This window comes from Chrysochloris asiatica, unplaced genomic scaffold, assembly GCF_000296735.1.
Source record: "Chrysochloris asiatica unplaced genomic scaffold, ChrAsi1.0 scaffold00082, whole genome shotgun sequence".
Lineage (NCBI taxonomy): Eukaryota > Metazoa > Chordata > Mammalia > Afrosoricida > Chrysochloridae > Chrysochloris > Chrysochloris asiatica.
In genome coordinates this window covers 5,733,316-5,742,425 of record NW_006408600.1, presented here as the reverse complement: position 1 = coordinate 5,742,425, position 9,110 = coordinate 5,733,316, and positions in this window count along the sequence as shown.

The following is a 9,110-nucleotide window of genomic DNA, read 5'->3' as shown; positions in this document are numbered from 1 at the left end:
TTTTCAAATGTATATATAAAAATATATATACATCCTTTTCAATTCTCCAGAGAATACTGAAACCCTTGAAATGGGGTACTCTTACACAGTTTACTCTCATAAATTATACTTATGCCAGCATTTAATAACCTCTAACATGTGGGGTTTTCATGAGTCAGAATTGACTGGATGTTAGTTATGAACAATAGCAATAACATAACCAAGCAAAGTAAAATAAAACTTCTGCTCAAGCATGTTTATGCATTGTGATTCACTTATCTCTCTCTTGATACAGAGAAATCACAAATAGAGCAGATGTTATAAGGGATTTTTTAATTCTAATTTCAATTAAATAATCAAACATCTGTAATACATTATACTAAAACAGAGAAATGACACCGGCCCCAAACTGTGAAATTTAAACATAAACAAATAAAGAGTATGAAGGCATTATTTCTAAAAAGGTTATCCAATTATATTTTCATTCAAATTTTTTATATAGAGGATCATATCATCTACAAATAGAATTTTAATTTTTCTTTGCCAATTTCGATGTCTTTAATTTCCCTTTCTTGCCTTGTATCACTGGCTCAGACTTCCAGTATAATATTAAATAGGAATGATGATAAAGGCCATCCATGTCTGCTTCCCATATGTAAGAGAAATGCTTTCAGGTTCTCTCCATTGAAATCTCTCAACAATCTGAAGCAGCACTTGGAATCATTCACCCAACAGTAACAAGAAATTTGGAAGACAGCTACCTGGTCAACTGATTGGAAGAGATTCATATATGTGCCTATTCCAAAGAGAGATAAAACAGTGGAATATAGAAATCATTGGTGGAAAACCCTGGACAATATCATTAATATCAAATGTAAGTAAAATTTTACTCAAGATAATTAATAAATGGCTGCAGTAGTGCATTGATATGGAACTGCAGAAGTTCAAGCTAGATTCAGAAGAGGACATAGAACAACAGATATCACTGTGGACACATCAGATGGATCTTGGGTGAAAGTAGAGAACACCAGAAAAATGTTTACTTGTGCTTTATTGATTATGCAAAGACTTTCAATTGTATGGATTGTGACAAGCTATGGACCACATTGCAGAGTATGAGTATTCCAAAACACGTACTTGTTCTGTTGAGAAAATTATACATGGAATAATAACTTAGAAGAGGCAATCACTGAATAGAACAGGGGACACTGAATTGTTTAAAATCAAGAACAGTGTTTGCCAAGGTTATATTCTTTAACCATAGTTAATCAGTCTGGTAGCGTAGTGGTTACGAATCGGGCTGCAAACCTTAAGGTCAGCGGTTCGAAACTACCAGCTGCACCGCGGGAGAAAGATGAGGCTTTCTACTCCCGTAAAGATTTACACCCTTGGAAACCCTATACAGGGTCGCTATGGGTCGGAAACGACTCGATGGCACATAACAACAACAACAACAATGCTGACTAAACAAGATGAAGAAGAATGTGGCCTCAGGATTGGAGAAAGACTCATTAACAACCTATAATATGTAAATGATATAATCTTGTTGTTGTCAGGTGCCATCTAGTGGGAACAAAACAATGTCCGATCCTGGGCCAACCTCACTACCGCTGCCACACTTGACGCCATCAATGATGCCACCTGGCCGATCCATCTCGTTGGGGGTCTTCCTCTTTTTCTCTGACCCTCCATCTTACCCAGCATAACATCCTTCTCCAGAAACTGTTCTGTCCTGACAACATGTTCAAATTATGAGACACGAAGTTTGGCCATCTTGGCCTCCAAGGAGCACTCTGGCTGCACTTCTTCCAAAACAGATCTATTGGTTCTTTTGGCAGTCCATGGCACTTTTAGTATTCTCCTCCAACACCACAATTCAAAGGCATCAATTATTTTACGATCTTCCTTATTCACTGTCCAGCTTTTGCATCCATATGAGGTTATTGAAAATACTATGGCTTGGGTCAGGCGCACCTTAGTCCTCAAGGTGACATCTTTGCTCTTCAACATTTTAAAATCTTACTTATTGAAAATGAAGAGGGCTTAAGTACTTACTGATGAAGATTAAAGACCAAGGCCTTTGGTGCGGTTTGCACCTCAATGTAAAAAAACAAAAATCCTTACCATTGGACCAGTAAATAGCATCGTGATCAATGGAAAAAAGACTGAAGTTTTCAAAGATTTCATTTTGTTTGGATTCACCATCAACATTCATGAAAGCAGCAGTCAAGAAGTCAAACAACAAATTGCATTAGGGAAACCTCTTTAGGGTGTTCAAGTGCAAAAATGTCAGTTTGAGGACTAAAGTGCACTTGACCCAAGCCATGATATTTTTAATACATTCATATGCATGTGGTAGTTGGGCAGTGAATAAGTAAGATCATAGGACAATTGATGCATTTGAGTTACAGTATTAGATAAGAATGTTAAAAGTACAATGGATTACTAAAAGAATAAACAAATCTGTGTTGGAATTACAAGCATAATTCTCCTTGGAAGCCTGGATGACTTCATTTTTCAGACATATTATTAGGAGGGATCAGTCTTTAGAGAAGGAAAGCATGCTAGATAAAGTGAGGGTCACCAAAAAGGAGAAAGTCCCCGAACAAGATGGATTAACCCAATGGTTGTGACAATGAGCTCAAACTTAAGGACTGATCCCACATAACAACATATGAAGATACATACATTCGGACCAAGACATATAGTGTGAACTATAACTCCATTATGAAAACCTGTAATCTCCTCTGTCACACCTGTAAGATGATCTAGGGAGATGGTATATTTCTGCATATTATTTTTTGTCTCTATTAAATGTGTTTATAGTATTTTTTTTTTTTTTTTCAAAATTTATCTTGGAAGTAAAGTATTTTCCCTTTGGAGGTGACTAGGAACTGCATAGCTAATAAAGTGCAGGTAAACATATTTCTGGTATTTTCTGCTTTCATATTCATGTGAAATTTGGACAATGAATAAGGAAGAACATAGAAGAGTTGACACATTTGAATTATGGTGTTTGAGAAGAATATTAAAAGTAGCATGGATTGTTAGAAGAACAAACAAATTTTTGTTGGAAGAAATGCAGGCACAATGTTCCTTAGATGGCAGGCTGGCCAGACTTTGTCCCTCATATTCAGGTATATTATCAGGAGGGATCAGTAGCTTGAGAAGGATATCATGCTTGATGAAATGGAGGGTCAATGGAAAAGAGGAAGAGCCTAAATGAGAATGACTGGAACAGTTGCAGCTACAATGGGCCCTGGTGTAGCAATGTTGTGAGGTTGCCACAGGATTTGGCAGTGTTTCATTCTTTTTGTGTGTGGCTGCTATGAGTTGGAATTGGCTTGATGGCACTTATCAACAACAGCAGGAACCTCAGTAAGCATAGAAATAATCTTACTATGACCAAGATGATGTTTGTTATATCATATCATGTCATATTATATTATAGAAAGTCTAAGGTTCCATCAGCTCAGAAACACGGTTGGCTTCCATACTAGGTCTCTGGTTCATTATCCTGGTCCACAATTATGTTGTATTTGCTTTACCTTCATTCCATAGGCCTCTCAGTTATTCCTTGGATGATTGCTTCAGATCCAGAAGTTGCTTTTGGGCTTAAACAATTCTGACTACATGAAAGTTATTGGAAAAAAAACTATGCCACCAGAAGTTTCAAAAAATAAAACTAAACAATTTTTTTCACTTACTATGAGCTGAGCCCATCTTTCTGGTAACCAAAGGCTGTCTTCTTTCCATAGACTTTTCTCAGACAGCAAACATACTTTGCTACTTCTCATCCCTTCTGTATTTCTATGTGCATTTCTGTAATATTAAAGAATTGAAGGAAAAAGTGAGAGAATATAATGTAAAGAAGGCTAATATGATTATATCTCCAGCATGAAAAAGTAGTGTGTGGAAGTCCCTTGGAAGGCTACAAGTGTCACCATGTCAAAAGTCATCAGAGGTCTAGTTTACTTCATGTCATTACAAAGTGCCAACTCAGCTTTAGCTCAGTTCTCTTGGATCCAAATCCAATTGATAAGATATAAACTTAAAAATTCTTAAGTGCATTTTTCTTTTCTATATTTAACTCTTACATATACTTTGGCTCAAATATCAAATAACTTTTTATATGTTGGTACATATCTCACATATGTGTTGTCTATTTCTATCGGCTGCCATTGACTTTCCTACACACACACACACACACATGCACACAAACACACAGATACATTTCAAGATTCACTAAATGAACACATAAACCAGCAAACCAAATATTAATTATGTCAACTTAACTATTTTCCTTTTCAGTTGCATGTTGTTGTTGTTGTGGCATGGCGACCAGGCTTTCAGAGGAGTAGCTGGTGAGTTTGAATCACCAACTTTGTGGGTCAAACTGGCATTGTAGTCCAGCGCATTATCCTTCTGCACTACACCAGGATCCCAGCATGGTATGCCACTGAGGTGGTTTCCGAGACTGTAAATATTTACAGGAACAGAATGCCTCATCTTTCTCACATGGAACCGCTGGTAGGTTCGAAGCATTGACCCTGAGAATAATTAGCTCAACTATGCTACTAGAACTCCTTGGACCCTGATACGTTATGTTGTTGTTAAGTGCCGTCGAGTCAGTTCCAACCCATAGTGACCCTGTATAGGGTTTCCGAGGAGCACCATGTGAGCGTGAACCGCTGACCTTTCGATTCAAGCGGACTTTGCCGTCCAGCGCATTAACCCAAAGGGCCACATCCCTGTATACCTACATCTAAAAAACTGAAATACAAGCCACCTTCTCCAGGCTGACTAGCAACCGTCTATCTTTCCTACTGGCATCAGATCTATGTCAACTACTCAGTTCCTGTGGGGCGCACATTAACTCTCCCTTAACTGCTTTGTGGATTCTTTGTATCAGAGACCTTTCCACTCATAAACACCCAGCTATATGGTCCTGCAGCTCGTTCCTACACCCAGAGCGACTCTGACACACGATATCCTGAGAGCCATCTTGGAGGGAACAGAGGGCATGCCAGCCTTGAAGAGCCACCTGCTGTGGTTGAGTCATGAGACCACTTAACTCTCTTCAGTTGCATAAATCCATTGAAATGTGCCTTTGTGTCTGTTTTGGATTAAGTTTATCAGACACTGGAAAACAACTAAGTGTCTACGGTCTTTGGTCTAAAAGGCTTCCAAGTAAAGTATGCCTTTTAAAATTCATCTCTGAGATAGATAAACAAATTGATGGAGTAACTGACAGTAACTTATCTATAAAGTAAAAGAGACAGAGAAAATGATCGTAAAAAGGAAAGAAACTGGCAGAATATTAACTAAAAGTGATTTCAAATAAAGACTATGCAGTATTCAAACAATAAACTGAAAGGAACATAGATTGTAGTCCATGTTAATACAACACAGGTCTGACAAATATGTGATGAATCCTTTTGAAATTTTAAAAAGAGAAAAGATATCCTTTGTCTAGAGTGGAGGTTTTCTACCCATCCTATATTGGGTTCTTAGCTGTTTTCATCTAATGGAGGATCCACAGGGTCCAAATAAAATGTAGACTAAAGCGCAGAATGTTACATGGGACTGTGATGAGATAATGGCATTGCAAAGAATAATTTAAGTTAGAATGAACTAGCATTGGTTTCATCTTAACAGGGAAACAGAAGAGAAGTTTTAAAAGTTGGCTAGCAGCAAAGCACAGGAGAAAGGAAATTTAAAAACACGCAACTGGCTTCCACACAAACTGGCATATTATTAAAACAGTCCCTTTTCAAATCTGTAAGTAGGAAGGAGGAATACATGGAGGTCTGTGAAATGAAGACTGATGAAAAAAAATAAAAAGCGGGAGGAGGACATGCACTTGTTAAAGTAAATCGACAATAAATCTTGTCAAATTCAACCTAATAATAGCCACTATTCCCCCAGGAGAATGTCAAGATAATAAAAGTTTTTGTCACTTCTGTGTTAGAAATTTGGGGCTTTCCTTTAATGCCTAGACTCTGAGCTGTAATCAGAATAAGTAAATTGATTTGGAATCATAGAATGATTCTATATTCTGGGAATCACTTTGCTCCTCTGCAGGACTCAGAAAACATCCTAGCATATGAACCTGCTAACTTACACTGGGGTGACTCTTGGCCAAACAATCCAACAGTACTCAGGTTTCAAAGCTAAAGTATTGCAGAAAATGCTTTCTTAATATGTTCTGCAAGTGCTTTGCTGAGGATAGCTAGAGATTTACTTAGTGAAGATGTGAAGCATTGAATTTATTTCCACAACAATCCGATAAATGTATACATTCCAGGGTCTGCACTAAATGCTGAGGGCAGGCCCAGCTCACAGGGAAGGTAGTGAGTCCGTTATATATAGTTTCAATGCTTAGCGGGAAGTTTCTGCTTGATTGTGACCATGAGATTCCCTCAGGTCTACAATGAGTTCTAGTTCTACTTAAATATTCTGTTGGCTTCGTGTAAATATGGCCTATTACTGATATCTTTAAAAAGCTCTAGAGAAAAATAATTGAATAAGAACTCTCTAGAGACTACCTGAATGAATTAAAATTTCAAGGTAAACCCAGTAAAAACACAAACATCAAAACCTACTTTAAATTCGGAATTTACATGGGCTTTGTTGATGTTAGGTAACTTCAAGTCAGTTCTGACTAATAGCATCCCTAAGAACAACAGAATGAAACTGCCATACCCAGAATCATTTCCCTTGTAGTTTCTATATTTGAGCCCATTGCTGAACCACTGCGTCAGTCCATTTGAGAGTTTTCTTTCTTTTGATGATATCATACTTCACAAGCATGATGTGCTTCTCCAGGAACTGATCTCTCCTGATAATGTACCCATAGTATGTGAGATCAAGTGTCACCATCCTTCCTTCCAAGGAGCATTCTAGCTGTAATTCTTCCAAACCATATTTGTTCATTCTTCTAGGAATCCTCTGGTGTATTTAATATTATTCTGCAATACCGTGATTCAAACGTATCGATTTCTCCTTGGTCTTTCTTATTCATAATCCAGCTTTTGCATGCACATGAGGTGATTGAAAATACTATCGCTTGGACCAGGAGCACCTTAGTCCTTACAGTGGCATCTGTAATTTTTAACACTTTTAAGTGGTCTTTTGCAGCAGAATTGTCCAATATAAAAGACAAATGATTTCCTGACTGCTTCTCCCATGAGTATTTGTTGTGGAATCTAGTAAAATAAAAGCCTTGACAACTTTAATATTTTCTCTATTTCATATGATGGTGATTTTTTTGTTTGTTTTTTTGGTCAAGTTATGATATTCTTTTCATGTTGAGGTGTAATTCATGCTGTAGTTTGTAGTATTTGATCTGTATTATTAAGTTCTTCAAATCCTCTTCCTTTTGAGAAAGGAAGATTGTATCATTTGCATAACTCATTGGTAATGAGTTTTCCTCCATTCCTTCTTCATATGGTCTAGTTTTTGGATTATTTGCTTAGCCTACATAGTGAATAAATATGGTGAGAAACACAACCTCGAAGCACAACTTTCATGATTTGAAACCAAGCTATGCTCTGTTCAAACTACTGCCTTTATGTGCATGCTCACCCATGAGCACAATGAACTCTTCTCGAATTCCCATTCTTCACAATGTTATCCATAATTTGTTATGATAACACAGGTGAATTCCTTTGCATATTCAATAAAATACAGGTAAATGTCTTTCTGATATTCTCTGCTTTCAGTCAAGAAATTTCATTCCACCCCTATTCTAAATCCTGTCACCTCTTGGTGTCTTGCTGCAGCTAATTTTAAATTATGTTCAGCAAAACTTTACTTGAAAGTGACATAAATGATATTATTTGATAATTTTTGCATTCTGCTGAGTCATCCTTCTTTGGACTGGGCTCCAGTATAAATCACTTCTCACTGGTTGGTCATAGTTCCCTGTCTTCCAAATTTCTTGGTTTAAGTGAGTTAGTACTTCCAAACTTTCTTCTACTTGTTGAAGCATATCAATTAGTATTCTGTCAATTTCTGAAGTCTTGTTTTACTCTAATGTTGTCAGGGCAGATTGGATTTCTATCTTCAATAAATTCAGATGTTGATTCTATACAACCTTCTGTGACTGTTAAAGATCAACCAGTTCTTTTACCCAAAGTGAATTTTTGTGGTCCTTCCATCTGCATTTGATGTTTTCTATCCTGTCTTTTTTTTTTTCCATAGAAGCCTTCAATATTCTAAGTTGGGGTATGAACATTTTCTTCAGTTCTTTCAGCTAGTTAAATGCCAAATAAGTTATTTCCTTTGAGTTTTCTAATTCTGTTGTTGTTGTCAGGTGCCATTGAGTTGGAACCGACTCATAGTGAACCCATGCACAGCAGAACGAAACAATGTCCGATCCTGGGCCTCACTACCGCCGCCACACTTGAGTCCATCAATGATGCCATCTGGACGATCCATCTCATTGGGGGTCTTCCTCTTTTTCTCTGACCCTCCATCTTACCCAGTATGACATCCTTCTCCAGCGACTGTTCCCTTCTGACAATATGTCCAAAGTATGAGAGACGAAGCTTAGCCATCCTGGCCTCCAAGGAGCACTCTGACTGCACTTCTTCCAAAACAGATCTATTGGTTCTTTTGGCAGTCCATGGCACTTTCGGTATTCTTCTCCAACACCACAACTCAAAAGGCATCAATTCTTCTACGATCTTCCTTATTCACTGTCCAGCTTTCACATCCATATGAAGTTATCAAAAATACCATGGCTTCGGTCAGGCGCACCTTATCCCTCAAGCTGACATTTCTGCTCTTCAACACTTTTTTTGTTTTGTTTTGTTTTGTTTTGCTTTATTGTGAGTTATATGATAGTTTACATGAGAGAACCTCAGTTCCATATTCATTCCATCATATATCATTACATTGCCATGGTTCCAATCCCCTCCATGCATCGTCTTCCGACCAAAGTGCCTATCCTAGAAGCCCGTGCTCTACACTCCCCCCTCCCCCCTCATTCTTTGGCCCACAGTTCTTCTCCCTCTCTGGATCCAAAGTCCCCAGCCGCTTCATCCCTCCATGTCATCATCTGGGTGGGGTCCCGTTCTCAGCTCTTATCCGTTGGTGGTCCCAGAGACCTCTGCTCCTAGACTGGA